Below are 16,598 nucleotides of genomic sequence, written 5' to 3' on the forward strand. Positions count from 1 at the left end.
CAAAGTAATTTTAAGTGGTCAGGGAATTACTTGCAGTTACTAGAGTTTTGAATTGATGTGGTGACAGTTCCTTAGCATTTTAAAGTATCATTAATTTAACAAAAAAGGAGTTCTTAAAGAACTGTTTGTCATGTGTGCTCGCTTCCCGTTCTTTTCCTATTCAGTCCAATCCAGTGAGATATGCAGTATATTCACAAGGATCTATGTTCTGATTTACACGCTGATGTTTTGGCCCATTTATTATTATTATTATTAAATAATAATTGAATTGAATAATTGATTGAAATAAAATTTATAAAGATAATATATGCAGACAAGTGATGTACGATGCAACTGCTCACCACCCCTTGACATATGTCCAGCCCGTTTCCAGCTAGTCATCCTGGAGCAGGAAAAGTCCCGCAACTGAAATCCTGGAGGAGAGAGAGGGAGCCTTAGGAGCAGAATGATAGGCAAGACCCTCCAGGGATGGTGACCATTGAGAAAGAGAGGCCTTCCTCAACAAACTTTCCAATTTATTATGAGCGTGATGTTACATGGTATGGAATACCCATTTACCAAGTTAGGTGTTGGTTGCCCTGACCACGCTCCCTCTAGGTTCTTGGACATCTGAGTTGTTAAAAAAATAGGTTGAAAAAGTCCTTGATCGCTGTGGATACCTGCATACCACAGTTGGCTACAAACTAAACCAACGTACCTTATCAACTTTGTACTCACAGAATTGAATGTTGTGGTCGTCTTAAAAATGGAGCTTTCTTTAGAAATGTAGCTTTTCTGAAGAGAAAATTGATTCTATGATTGTATCCCAGTGAAACTAGGACAATGCCAGAATTAGAAGACTTCAAGATTAATATTAGTTAATACATGCTTTTTACTTCCAGACAAGGATTTTTGAAAATATGCTTTGGATGTCTAATTAGTGAGGTGATTAACCCAGAATAAAACTCTTGTACTAGTATGCAGAATTCAGTCATACTGAATCACTAGAGATTTTGTCACCATTTTTCAGTGCTTATAAAGTATGTTTTTAGACAGAAGATGAGTTTTATGTGAATGCCTTATACTTTAATTTTGAATTAGAATGAGATTGCAAAAATAGAATAGAGATTGACCAAACCCACTAAGTAATCTGATAGTAGTTGTACGATTGTATCTGTATATTTTCTGTCATGCATGAAAAGGAAGTATCTTTATCAAAATGTTGATTTGTTTATCACAGTGTTGTTTAGTGTAAGAAACTAAAATGGAGAGAATATTATCTAAGTCAAGCGTGCCTGCTATTTCAAGCAACTGACCAATATGAAATGTATATAAAGCTTGTTTCTAGAGTTCCTTAAATGAATTTCTAGAGTTGATTGCTATTTAGTACAAAATTAAGAACTGAGGATAATTGTCCTTTGTAACTACAATTATTTCTATGCAACTGCTAGTACATTATTGTAGTGTTCCCACTATATTCCTGTTTGCTGAAACAACAAGCTATAATAGCAGCTAAAAATGTTCTGCTCTGAATGTAGCTATCTTAATCTTATCTAGTTATTTTCCCATTCTTAACGGGATAATTGGCACTTTTGAAAATATTAAATGCCTTGAACAAATACTTATCTCGTATTATTTGCAAATTAATTTAGCTGTTACTTTATTTTTAGTGAACAGAAGTATACATATTTGTATATGTGCTCTATTTCTGATATGATTTCCCAACATTGTATTTTCTGTGGGACAGTAACAGCAATATCACATGGCAAGGCTGACTTTTTAGTGGCAGTTATTGTTTAATGTATCTACTCTTACTTTCAAACCTGTTTGACATGTTTTTCTGTTGTTTAGCAGTCTGAAAATTCAAACAAACATGTTTTCACAATGAATTTGAGCTTGGAGTTTCTATGTTTTCCAGGCCTCTCATCTTGCATTACCTTCCTTCTGTTGTAGTTCTGTTAACCAGCACAGCTGCTACTGTTCTTTGTTAATACAGCTAACCAGAATATTACATTTGAAACTGGAACTGATTTTATGTTAAATTATCGTGTCTGATGATAAAGTAAGGTATCTTGAAAATTAATTTTTCCATTATGTTAAGGAAGCGTTTGAATATAACGACTGCTTCCGTAGCTTTGAGGAAAAATTGAGTCCTGTTTTTCCTATTTTATTATTTTAGAGATTTATCAGATATATTAAATGCTATTACTAAACATTCACACTTTTTTTTCTTAACAAATATGTAGAATTTTCTTTCTCAGTTAAGAGTTTCTTCAGTTTACAAATGTTAGTATAATTCAGTCACTGAAAGCTTCTCTGCTCTTGCTGTACGTTTTCTTGGCATTTTGCACTCTGACTGGGTAAAATTTCTTGGAGGGAGAACATGGCTTCTTCTCCGTAGACCAGCTGAGCCTGTATGACTTCAGAACTGTGCAGAAGCTTTACAATCTATATGATGGGACAGAGCATTTTAGTATGGTTTGAGATTAGAATTCTCCTCAAAAGGAATATCCCAAAAAGCCTTTTACTGTTGCCTTTTTCTTATTCAGGATTTGTTTCTAGAGATTGGAAGCCTATTTACTTTAAAATGAAAGCTATGAAAGGAGGAGTTCCATCTCAGGCCTTCAGCTAACTTTGGGTTCTGTCATTATGTCAAATTCTCAAAACCTGTGAAAAGATAGTGAAGCTGTTTTTGTATCAATAAAAATCTGAAAATGAGATTGAAGTAGTGACCGATGTATAGTTAGAAATGGCAGAAATGCCATTGGGTGTAACTCTTCTATAAATGCCAAATGGGTGTAACTCTTCTATAAATGGACGAGAATTTTATCTGTTTTGCAGGTCTGATATTCTGAAATGTTACACCACCTCCCCTCATTTATTTGTGAAGAGGAAGTGCATGGAATTAAAACTGTCAGCTTTACCACACTTAAACAGTCTGTTGTGAAAAGGACAGATGGACCCAAAATTGTTGTGGCCCATATTACTAAACAGGTGGAAAGTCCATGTTTTGAAGTGTTAAATGTTATCTTGTGTTCGGTGTCATGTTTACATGGATAAATCAAAACACTTATTTCATATTCCTTATATAATATATAGTAACTATAATTATACCTGTCCAGGAAGCAATCTATATGAGTTAGGTATTACAAAGACAAGCTTCCATAATATCTTAGTACTGTTCTCAGTGATCCCTAAAACAATCCCAAGAAAAGCCATTGACTAGGCAATACAAACATAATTTTTAACGTTATCAAAGGAATATTTAGATTGGGAGAGTAATAAAAAAAATTATGAAAGCTTTCCACTTTTTTTTGACATGAAATAATACCGAGCTGGGGTATGTTTTTAAAATCTAAAGATTGTGACAAGAATTGTTATATGGTTTTTTAATCCACTAATGCTCTTTCAAGTCAGTTGTCATTTAATAAGAGTATAGCTTGTTTCTTTTAATATCTATTTCTATCCTAAAAACTTAGGATAAGTACAGTCAAAAGGACTTTTACTGTTTAAAAACCCCACCAAACCAAAAAGTACTGTTCCAGGAAAGAAATATAATTGCAGAATCATTAGAACTATTTAAATTGCAATTTCATTCCATGCTTACTTTGAAAGTTAGCTCTGTTTGGTTTATACACTGACAGATGTCAGAATCTATCAGGAAAATTAAGTTAAGGCTGAAATAACATTTAAATATGTTCTCTTTGGTTCAGATGCAAAAGATATATTTTATTTTTTATATGCCTGCATATAACTTTCTTTTGACATCTTAATAGTAATGATTGACATACATATGGTACTCCTTGTATAAACATCTTGGTATGTCTGGTACTTGTGTTTATGGTTAGGAGACATTGTGGTTGGAACGCAGCTGCATTAAATTAGTAACAAAACACTCTTCTACAGTCACAGAGACAAAGCAAAAAGATTATAATAAACTGAAATTAGAATCAGGATAAATAAAAACACCCCACAATCCTCTTCATTCTACTTTAATCAAGCAAATTGATGACCTGAAAAGCAGAGATGATCTTAATGGTAGGAAATTGTGTTGGAATCTTGTTACCTTGAGATTGCTGTAGTTTTTATATTTCCTAAATAAAGATCATTTTCTTAACAATTAAGTATACAGAATTAGTTGGGGTTTTTAATGTGTTTTTTTGTTGTGCTTTTTTATTTTAACACATATATATTCAAATTTGTGATGGAGATGTTTCTTGTCTGGATCTTTACCACAGTTCTTGACAGTGATGAATACCCTGTGCCCAAGGCATGTGGCTAGTGCTGCTTATAGAATTCCTATAGCTGAAGTTGTTACAAGGTCATTTTTTTAGGTGACAATTTGAAATCTAGTTGAATATAAAATTTCAGTTCCGTTATGTACCCGTAAAGAAAAGAATTAATGTTCAGTAGTATCTAAAGAGGCAGAAAATAGACTGTTTACTTGCAGAAAAGGTGAGGTAGATTTCTGATTATTAACTAATTTTATTATGCTTGCTTTTGTATGGAAATTTCTAAATTTGAATTCATATGAATTTAAATGTTTTCCTCTAGTTTTTCAAAAACTGAGGAAGAAAATACTTTCTGTATCTTCAAAACCTATCTTAAAATAGGATCATATCTAAATCACTGCAGTAAGTAAAATGAAGCATATCAAGACCAAATTCAACCAGGTTGTAATCTTTAATATCTTCTCTCTAAATTTCAGCTGAAACTCATATACTGTATAAAGTACTACTATGAAATAAACCATAGTAACTTTTTGCAGAGTGTAGACATACCATATTAAAAAGTATTTTTGATAGACCTTGAGTTGTTAAGCACTATCGCACACTTTGCACACAAAATAGAATTGTATAAAAAGTGTCTTAACTCTTCAGGAGAGTTGAGTGTGGTAGAACTCTGAGTACTCTCTTTATGTCATAGGAACTCAACTATTCACAGGCTGTACTTAGACAAACAAAAGAGTAAAGTGAAGGTGTGTCAACATACTCTGGAAGTTCTTAGAACAAATTGTTTCTTAGGTTAGGAAAACAAACTGGAAGTAGTGTATTTCTAATCCAAGCGACATTACCTCAGGAAAAAATGGTACCAAATCTAAGAAACCCTACTGATTCTGAGAAGCAAGATGATGGGTGAAGAAATGTGAAAATTCTGTAATTCTCATGAAAATTTGTATCATACAATAGCTGGCAAAAAATAAAGCCACTGAGTTGGCATTACATGACAGCAAATTTCAGCAATTTTCTGTCCTAACTTTTCAACTACTGACTCTTCTCTTTTTTTTTTTTTTTTTTTTGGTGAAAAAATATCAGGCTTAAAAATTTGAATACATATTTTCAGTTGTTACGTATGTGCATCTGGTTGATGTTTTTATATGTATGTTTGTATATACTTCCTCTCTTGGAGCAGAAATTCTGTGCCCTTTATACGTTTTATTTTAAGCTTTTCACAAATATTTTTCAAAAAAATCTATTTGCATGTAATTGTTGCTAGAGTTTTAAATCATGACATGGATGCAGCCTTACATTAGAAAGGTTAGAAATGTAGTGTTGTAGAAAGGTGGGAATTTAAAGTTTGGGCTTTAGTCATATTCTATATCCAGTTATAAAATGCTGAAGTTTCATTTTTGTTCTGGGTTTTGAGTTTTTTGTTGGTTGTTGTGGGTTTTGGTTTCTTTTTTAAAAAAGAACCAAACCCATTGTTTTTAAAGTAAGCCTTGTCTAATAATACCATTTCTTCCCTAAAATGTAATGGTAAAGGTGGCTTTAATTTCTTGTTTAAATTTAACAAAGTCCAATTCGAATAAATATTCCCCACTTTGAGAGAGTATCATAAGTTAGTGATAATCAGTAGACGTTTATTTTTGAAGTATGTGAAGGATCGTATCTAGAAACATAGAATCAATATGAAACGAAACAGAAATGAAACTACTTTTTAAATATGTAAGTCTATGTGGATAAGGACATTTTCTGCTGAAGGTTAAGTGCTGAACAAAACACTTCAACAAAAGCAATGCTGCACTTGAAGAAAACAGAGCTATGAATTTCGTTGCAATTAGGGAAAAGCTGAAGAGTTTAATTTTTTTTTAATGTCTTGTGCATCAAACCACAGATGAGGAATAAAGATATAAGGCTGTACATAAAGGCAGATAGTAACATCCTTGAAACAACTACTAGGTCAGCAGGCTTTTTGTAGTTGTATATGGAAGTCTCTAAAACGTTTATTTCTTTATAGTGAAGCTAGAATAAAATTATTGATCTATTCTCTCTGGTAGCCTTTTCTGTGACTGTCTGTGAAAGGAAGCAATGATCCAAACTCTGTTTAGGGATGACTGGTCAAAATACATTTGTGTATAATCCCACAACTTTGCAAGGTGCACACTGCATCTCTAAATGTTAAGTGAAAGTGAGCTAATGTAGGCCTAGCTTTTCTCTTGCATTGATTTACACAATTCTAACTTCAAGGATTAGTATGAGCAAAAGTTCAAATACAAGTGTGTGTGATTCGAAATTATTGTTAAAAAAATATGGAATTTTTAATATAAAACCCCCACAGTGGGTATTACTGATGTATGATTGTCACTGTACTTTACCTTTGCCTCATCCATCATGTGACAATATTATAAGACCTGTGATAAGATGCGTCATTATAAAATGGTAGCTGCCATGTTTACAATGTTTAAACCCTTCATGCATAGTTAAGGGAGATAGTGGTATTTACAGTCCTCTCTTTTCCTACATTACTTTTCATTCTTTCTGGAACAGTGTATTAGTTAAGCATGTAGAAATTTAAAGTAGAGTAGATGACCTGGTAATATTAAAATAAATGGAGCTGCACACAGGTCTCAGTAAGATTTCCAATTTCACTAAAACATCATCTTCCCAACCATAACTGTTCAGTTTTCAAAATTTGTTTAAACATCAAAATGCAATTTCACTAATTACACTAATTTCACAATTACACTAAATACAATTGAGAAACACTTAACCTGGAAGTGACACATGAAGTTGCTAAGACTTGTTGACCTGATCACATGCTTATGCTGGTGCTAGACCAGTATGGTTAGGTTACATTATGGTGTGGATTCAAAGGCAAATTGCATACTCCTTGCTTGAGTTTCAATTTATAAATCTCGTTTTCCTCTTTCTATTGCCAAACCAGCATATTCCCTTGTGTCTCTGTGGGAAGGATGGAGAAAGCAGAGAACAAGTACAGAACTATGATGCTCAACCTGGGAAGTACTTTTTATGACTCTTCCTTAGGCCTGCTAAAGTCAGGTTCCATCACATATGCTTACTGACCTTGGTCCACTGTAGCTCAGATTTCTCTCAGTTGCTTTAGCTTATACTGTAGTCATGCCTCAAAAATCAATAGTCTTGTAGAATGTGATTTTTTTTTTTCCTGCTTTTTTTTCATCCTAGTTTTAAAAAAAAACACCACCACAAACTGACGCAGAACCCTTTATATTGATCTAACAGTGCAGAGAGTCTCGGGACTTGACCTGGTCTTGCCTTCGCCTGAGCTAATTTTACTGGTTTTAAAAATTACCTTGTGATCAAATGACTGTTGCCTACCGTGTTTACCTTAAGCTCTCTTAAAACCGTATATGTATAATTTCTGTTTAACAAATAGTAGCCTTTTATTTCAACTGAGGCTGGGGGAAGATTTGTCCATTTTCATACTTAACCTTGTTGCCAAGAAGTTTCTGATGGTGAAACTTATAAAACTAACCCAAGCAGATGCTGAGACTGAGGAGGAAGAATCTCTCACCATACCTTTGTATTTCTCCTGATGATGATCTCAGGATGCTCTTGACTCCTTATGGCCTTTTCCTCTCAGTATTTCTGAGTAAAAAGTTGAAACCATAGTACCCAGAGAAAAACTGCAAGAGTAAACATAAGATAGATATCTCAAGAAGATACTAGGAAGGTTTTTAAAGTAATTTTATGTGTGTTGTTGAGGCTTTTCTGAATTAATCAATTTAGTTGGACTAATAGATCGCTTATTATTAATTGGAATAACAAGTTTTTTATTCCATGGAATATATGTACACATATATGTATATATATATACATATATATATATACACAAAAAAAAATAATTCTCTTTCTCTTATAGCAAAAGGCTGAATGTAACACTTTCTGTAATTAGCACCAAAAGCCAGCTGTGCTAAAGGTAAACCAAAGGAAGTGGTGGGAATATGGAGGGGAAGAAATAGAAATGGAGTAACAGAACTGTCCTTTTTAAATGTAGTGCTGTTTTAGTTAGGTTTACCCAGTCTTGAGACCTCACCTTCATAAGCCTATAAATACTCCACATTTCTGGGAAGCCTTTAGGAAAAGAAAGATTGTGACTTACAATCTCTTTTGGTAACTTTTTTTTTTTTAGATTTGTAATTCCTTTCAATCTGTCTTTTTTTTTTTTCCTTAATGTAAGACTGTAGCGTTTTATAGGTTTCATAGTATCACTCTAGATAGTGCAAGTTAGAAACCGTCTAAGCCCTGTGAGAGGAAGACTAACAGTGATGGCTGTGTTAACTCCACTAGAGGGGACAATAAAATGCTGCATTAAACTCCTGTCTCAACCTTCATTTTTAGCAATGCCTTCCTTTGAGACACACTGCTTTTCTCTTTTTCTCTCTCAGTTTTTTTTTTTTAATAAGGTAAGGACAAGGAAATTTAGATTGTCTTCTTATTAAAGTTATAGATGAATTTTTACTTATGAAATTGAAGGGTTTTTTTCAATGTATGGGATAAATAGAAAAACTGTTCTGAAAATTTGAGCTGGATACAACAAAAAAAAAATCAAGGAATAGGTAATCTCTTCAGCACGTTAGGAAAAGAAGAATAACACATCTAATATAATCCGATATGCCTGGAAAATTGGGTATATGTGTTAAATGTACTCATCTTCATATCTTCTTTTTTATGGTAGAATACCCTGAGATAAGCATCTGAGACATCCAGAAATTTTGAGAAGTAGTATCACTGGTTGAAATCAGTGTAGATTTATCAGTTGTTTAAAGGCAGAGTCGATCCTATAGAAGAGTTTCGCATTTACTAGTTACATACTAACTCTGCTCTCTGTTTGTGATGCTAACATGCAGTTCAAACAACCTTGTACATTCAGTGTTTTCTCAGCTGTGGAAAATGATGTTTTGATCATTATTGTCAACCTGCTTTAGCCTTCAAATGTCATCCTGAAGGTGAAAGTTTGTGACCTATTTTCTTCTGTCAAGAGATCTGTGATGTGTTATCCACTCTGCATTAACAAGTAGAAGTCTGTCCACTCCTCCCCCCCGCCCCCCCCCCCCCTCCCCCCCCCCCCCCCCCAAATGCTGATTTTGGTGCTTTTCTTCATTTCCTAGTTACTTTTTGGATTATTCTTCTCACACCATATAATAGTTCTAACTAGTCCTGTATAAAAAAAAAAAAAAAAAAAAATAATTGAAAAACTATTACCTATTTTTCTATTTTCTTAACACAAATTTAATTCAGCTTCTAACAGTGTTTAACCTAAGTGGTATATCTTTCAGGGAAACCTGAATAATTTATCCAAACTATTCATTGTTTTAAGCACTGAAAAGCTGTTTATATATGTCTCCAGGTAAGATTGGACACCAGACTTGTGCAGATCTGTGTAATTAAGTAAAATTATGACTTCTGTCTTATGATTTAAAGTTTTGAATGATCAGAATGGTTAGCAGCACTCTAACCACTAATGTTTGAGGAAAGGATATCGTTATTCTTTACTTACATAGTGGAACTAGACTTTGAAAAGCTAGCTTCAGTTCTAGTTTGTAAAGCAGCTGTGATAATCACTTAGAAGCATTTCCCTAAGCACAATGACAGACATAACTTTAAAATTTTAGATTTGTGTGCCTGTCTGTGGATAGTATGGTGTTTATGTATACGAGAGGTGTTTTTATACATATATTGCATATAGACAACACTGCATTGGAACTTTCTAGTTCTTGGAGCTACTTTGACCTGTTTACACAGAAGAACTGAAAAGCTTAACACTCAAGTATCTAACTTTCACAGTAATGCTTGATTTAGATAATTATATATGTCATGGGAAAGTATGGATGCTACAAAATACGACATGAAGCAGCCTATGTGCTGATTGGGTGCTGTCTAAATTAGTTAAAAAAAAAAAAAAACCAAAAAAACCCCAAAAAACAAATCCAAAACTGACAACCAAACCCAGAGAGATCTTAAATGTCGTGGTGTTTTTTGTTGTTTTTTTTTTTTTTTTTTAATTTTATTTTATTTTTCTCTTTCGTTAGGCTCTCTGAATACCTAAAGTTGAGTAGCTGCAGGGCCAAAATTTGCAGTCCTAAGCTCTCATGCTTTTAGAAAATGGTAGAAAATTCTGACTTAAAACATAGCTGCAACAGGGAAATGTTTTGATGTTAATCCTTGTTTATCCAGGAATTTTTATTGCAAAATACTGATTTTTTTTTTTTTTTTTGAGTGTAACACCCTCTTCTTTACCTTCCTCAACCTCTGGACCATAGATCAAAAGTTATGTTTATGTTCTAGTGAGATTGCTTCTATTCAACTGCAGCTCCAGAGCTTCAGTGAGGAGTGGAGAATAAGGGTCTAAACTGTTGATCTCTAGATTTGGAAAATAAGAGTTTGATACTGGAAAATAAGATATTGTGAAATGACATCTGAACCTGAAGATTTTCTCAGATAAACCTAAGCAATTTTGGTGGTTTAAAATGTTCCTTTATCTGTTAGGGCTGCAAGTAAGATTACAGCTTTCATGCGTCCTCTATAGAGACTGGCTCTTGAAAAATAGCTGAATGGTTGAAGACCTTCAAGTTGTCTCTTGTGCTATGTTTGAAACTTGAAATTGATATCCAACCACATCCGTAGTGACTTCATCATCTTGTGTATGGGGGTGTATATGTGCACATAAATATGTATGTGTGTATCTCTATTAGTTTATATGTGTGTGTGTATATATATATATGTGTCTGGTTTATTGAATGAATTACTCATTTTTGCTCCTTGGAATATAATTTGCAATTTTGCAGTGAATTGTTTTGTCTAGATTATTCTGAATATGTTCAAAATGCATGTAGAAGACTAACAGATTTACTGCTTATCAGGTCTATTCCATTTCCAAAAATCTGATTTATGATTATTAGTTTTGAAATATGTGAAACTATTTAAATGCAATATGATACACTGAAAACTAGTTGCCACTTCTGGGACATCCGAAGTTATTTTAATTTTGAAGGAAAAAATGGCTCTGTGGAAACCATTTGTGCTATATACATACGACTCAGCTCAAAATCATAAAATATCTAAGAATCCAATTGTGTCTCAGTAGCTGATGACTTTTGTGGAGATAAACACTCCATTAATATTAATGATTTGATAGTTCTCTGACGTAAGAGATATTCCTGCTATGGAGATGGTAAGGCAAGGAAGGGTTAAAATGCCTGTATTACCCATGAAACTGGTGAAAGAACTGAGAACAGAAATCAGATGGTTTGTCTTTATTCCATTTTTTAACTTATGTGTTATTTTTTTCCTTCTCTATGTATGCTAGTATTTTTCCAAAAACTTTAGATTTAAGGAGTGACTCCTAAACTATTATCTTAGCTGATTCTTTAATATTTTTCTACAGGTGTTGAGTAATGTGTATATTCATTTGACAGGTTTTCATAAATAACTAGTTGTTTTGATATATATCTTTCCCTTACAAATTAAGAAAGACTTAAACTGTCAAATACAACTTTTTTCTATATTATGGGCAAATATCGTCTATTCAATACTGTCTAGGAGGACAATAGCACACAAAATCTAACTTTCAGCCGTTTCCTAGGTAACAGAGATACAGCTGCAAAACCGTGTTGTACCGAATGGAAGAAAACAGTCAAGTGTTTCCACTTTTCTACTAGTTTTGAGCTTGAATTAAATAAATCCCAGGAATATCAGTATTTCAGAAACTACAAGATATGAAACCAGAGAATATCACTTTGATTCCAGTGTGGATTTTTTTATCACTTTTAGGTTTCTGCACACCTTCTAGGATTGCACAGATGATGTCAGAACTTGTAAAATAAATCACAGCAGAGTTTTTTGTTTTGAGGTTTTTTGACAGAATCTGCTGTGTAGTAGAATTAGTCCATTCCATCAATGAAAAAAAAAAAAAGAACGAGAAAACACAAGATTTTTATTGCTTTCTAGTAATTTTTTCAGAAAATAACTATTTATTTCTGTAGGAAGCCTAGTTCACAAATGAAAAAAAAAAAGTACTAGAAAACTGAATTAAGTTAGTCAATTATGTACAATGTGTAGGTTACTATTTCATGTATGTAGATAATTACATATAATTTAGTAGGTCTTTTTGGAAGTAAAATAATTGCAGTGTATTCCCAGTAGTTTGTCTTTCTCAATTATGTTAAGCATAAATTACATTTCCTCGCTATAAAGGCTGCTGTACTTAATCCCTATTTACCATTTGTGTGTCACTGAAACAACTATTTCACAAGTAATGCTTACTAAATTAGAACACAAATAAAACAACTCTGTTTTACTCTGTGCTGCTTCTCCAGCCTGGGGGAGGTTCCCTGTAAACAGAGCCACATGCTTGTAATTTAAACATCTGCTTCACGTTTCCTCAAATATTACAGTAAAAGGCAGTCATGACAATAAGAGGGTGATTCGTTAATGAAACTGTGCATTGTGTTGACTAGCACTGCCTCATTGTTTCCTTGTGATCCTCTCATCTGTCACTTGCATCCTTAGATCGTGTTTGTCCTTATGCTCAAATCTATGGAGTCTTTACTGTAAAGAGCACTTTGAATTATGTATAAAATGAAAGTATTTAAATGTAGTATAGCTGTGGAAACCTGTTTTACCACAACTGTAATTAGCTTAGATCATAAACAGAAGGTTCATCTGTCACCAGGCTAAAATCTGTTATTAGAATGCATAGTAAGATTTAAAAGGTGGGTGTTAGCTCAGAATATAATTATTCTATTACAACAGATTACTTTGCTGAACGTAATGAAAACTAAAGCAGTAATAGGAAAAAAATGGATATAGACTTTGGGGTAGAATTGATATCCAGTGTTTAGGCTCTTTTTGAAGAGTGTAAGTTACCTGCATTTATGTAAGTATACGTACTACAAGCATCTAACTTTTTTTTTCCCTATTCTCTTTTTTTTTATTTGCTACAATTAAAATATTAAAAATCACTTTCTTCACACCAATTTCTTAAACAACTTAACTAGTGTTTGCAAGTGACAGCTACCTTTACTTATATGCTTACTTTCATTTATAATAGCTAAGCCTAGTCTTTATTGATAGCACTCAAGTTTGATATTCTCAATCAGTATGATAAGGCAGGGGAACAGGAAAGGTAACTAACCCTTCATCACGAGCAGCACACACCTTGCATCTACCAGACCCTTGAAAGTCTATACTCCTCCTAAGATTTGTCAAATGGATGCATATTACAGTGTGTCCGAAGGAAAAATAATTCCGGTTGGTTTTTTTTCCATTACTTATTATGATCTGTCATGAACAATCACCAAAAAACCCTCCAAACTCCAGGGCAACAGAAACAACAAGATTTATTTGTAATGTTGTTGTTTGGTTTTTTTTTTTGTAAATTAGGATGCTGTAGATTACTGCCAATGGGCTTAAATGCCTGAGTATTGTCCTCTCCCCCTTATGTGCAAATCATATGCTCATGTGCAATGACTTTGACATCCTTTTCAGATGAAGGGATAAGGGAATACTACTTCCATACTACAGAGAACCGTGGCATCGTGTGGTTGCAGGGAGTACGAAGCTGCTGTTGATAAAGGTGTCTTTTATATAGGTCAGACTAAATTATTTAGATAAGTGAGAAGCAAAATAGCATCTATTTTAAACTATAAATGATGACCAACACTGAGATTTTTTTCCAAAAGATGCTAGCAGTATTTTCATCACGAGGACTAACTTTCAAACAAGTTAGTAAGGCACTAAAAGAATCAGTCTGGGCTCTAGCAAACATAAAAACCACATGATAGAAACCAATGGACTATCATGGCTGGGATTCTTATTCAGTCAGGTTGATTGCAGAGTGAGCAGGTACAAACTGAGAGCAAATTACAGGTATTATCTTGCAGACACAGTGCAAACACCACCATAAAGAGGGTAGGCTTTAACACCATTGTTGGGTATAAAATAATCAGGTAGCGAAGATGGGTTGTAGAGACCTGAAATTGCTTTGTGAACTGTATTCACCTTATTCAAAGCTGGTTTTCAACAGACTGCTGTTGTGATTAGTGTTTCAGTAACTATAAAGAAACTACTGTTTGGATAATTAAATAACATTGTCTTTCCTTAATTCCATCTTCAGTATTATTAAAAAGACAATGTTTTTTGTTAGTAATTAATTCAATGTATTGATAAGTTTGAGCTACTTTTCAGGTTAAAAATATTTCCAAATGATATCACAGGAACAGGAAAAATAAAAATAAAAAGTTATCTTAGTGTAGAACACCCATAACAGATTTTAGCAACATGTTATCAGGAAATCATGTTCTTTCGTTGATGAGATAATATAAACCATCTATACAGTAATGCAATGTAATTCAAGATGTTTTGTTGGCACTGACGTTGCGGTACCTTTAGTAGGGGGAGAGTGTGACTAAAAATTTAACAACCTTCTATTCTTAACTTTTGAATGAAGATTTTCTACAAGAAGTAGTCAAACTTGCGGCAACAGCAATCTCTCACATATCTTTGTATTAGGCAGCATTTACGTCGTGTATTGAAAAGAATGGTACAAAGGTTTTTCTTTTCTGGAATAATGTAAAAATAGTTCATAAACATGTAATATGTGTGATCTTATATGGCTATTATGCTAGTTTCAGAAGTTTGTGCTATGTCATAGGAAACGTTACAAAAAAAATACTGTAAAAAATATATTGCCTGTATTCTTTCTTCTGTCTCTGAATAAGTATTGTGAGAATACATTAGTTCATCATTCTTTAAGCTTCAGATTTAAAGTGAATGTCTCAAGTGAATTAAAGTGTCTTTTTTGGACTGTAATTGAACTTCCAGTAAAACACTCTTCCATAAACTCTATTTTGAGTTAAAAGTAGGAGAAGCAACTAATTATTGAAATACTTTTCATGATCATATGATATCTAATTTTTTTTCCCTCTAAATTTACACCACTTTGTATAATCTCTCGTGGAAATTTGTACAACCCATACAAAAATTGTCCATATATAATAAATAATATTTAATATTCTAATGAACATTAACATCATTATTGTCTTTGTAGAGGTGAGAACCTGTATTCAATTCTTGATCTGTCATAAAGTGAGAGTGCCTCAAGGAAAAAAAAAAAACACTTGTCATTGTGAATCTTTTGTTCATTTTGTGTTTCTTTTTCTCAGATCTGTAGTGATTCATCAAAGATAACTGTGACAAATTCAGGGTTTAACACATATTACTAAGAAATAAACTGTTCTACTTATGTTGCATATCTGTAAGGTATAAATATCTCTTTGCCGTTTTAGAATTGCAGAATTAGAGCTGTTTGATCAAAAATTATTAACAGGGGAAAAAAATCTAGATGTCGTAAATAGGTTTGATCAGTGTAGTATGTATGAAATAGGTAGGATTTGTCTTCCCTGCCTCCCCTGGAGCATAAGTAAAATAGTATTAGACTTCAGCTACACCAGAATAAAATCATACTGTCTCACTCCGTTAGGGTACCACAGCCAGAAAAGTTACCTAAGGGAGACAAAGATGATACTTCTTTTCCTGGCCCAGTCTTTTGGAATTCACCCAAATGAATTAGAGTATGTTAAAGTTAAGTGCTCTCTTCCCTCCCCACCACCTGGAGCCTGCATCCACTCAGATGCAAATGTTTGCTCGCTGCAACTCCAGAATGGATAAGGAATAAACACGTTTCCCTACTGAGTATTTCTGCATCAGTCCCCTGAAAAGTAGTCATGTAGAACTCAACTCTTACGAATTTTATCTCCCCAGTCTCTGTGCTTCTGGCAGGTAAGGACAAGTATGCAAATTCTGCGTGTTGCTTAGGCTGTCAGTTAAGAACATCTTGGTTTTGTATATTTCTGTTACTTCAATTGAGATTTTCAGATGGCTCCATAACAGTGGCTTTTAGCGGGGGGGGCGGGGGAAGCTAGAGTGCTTTTGCTTCCTAAACATTTTGTCCACTTCCATAATTTAACTTCTATTGTACAAGTCCTTCTCTTCTAGATCTGAGTCTCGGTAGAATAGTGAGAAGCATTTAGGAATTTTTTCTCTCTCTGCCTTATGATATGGTGATGGATTTGTACATAGCGGTGCAGTTACCATAACAATGCATATACCATTAAATACACCGAAACTCCATTCTCATACATGTAAATTAGACATTTCTTAAATGGGATCCACTTGCAAAACTAAAAAAACTGCCTAAGCAGTTTGTGAGGTAATTAATTGTTCCTCATTAATACATGATTCTTCATCATCACATCTAAAAATAAGAATGGAACATAGCTTTCTTAGCTAAACAGTGTATTGTTCTAGCCTTGAATTCACTACTTGAACTTAAGTAGTAGCTAACTGTAAGTATATGTT

At 33.5% G+C, this 16,598-nt stretch overlaps 1 protein-coding gene across 3 annotated transcripts in view; it reads left to right on the forward strand.

Moving 5' to 3' along the window:
• The window catches only part of FSTL5 (follistatin like 5), a 288,154-nt gene that overhangs the window by 128,481 nt on the left and 143,075 nt on the right, over positions 1-16,598 (forward strand). The gene's annotated exons all lie outside the window — the stretch shown is intronic.

The sequence above is a fragment of the Tauraco erythrolophus genome, chromosome 5 (genome assembly GCF_009769465.1).
Source record: "Tauraco erythrolophus isolate bTauEry1 chromosome 5, bTauEry1.pri, whole genome shotgun sequence".
NCBI lineage: Eukaryota > Metazoa > Chordata > Aves > Musophagiformes > Musophagidae > Tauraco > Tauraco erythrolophus.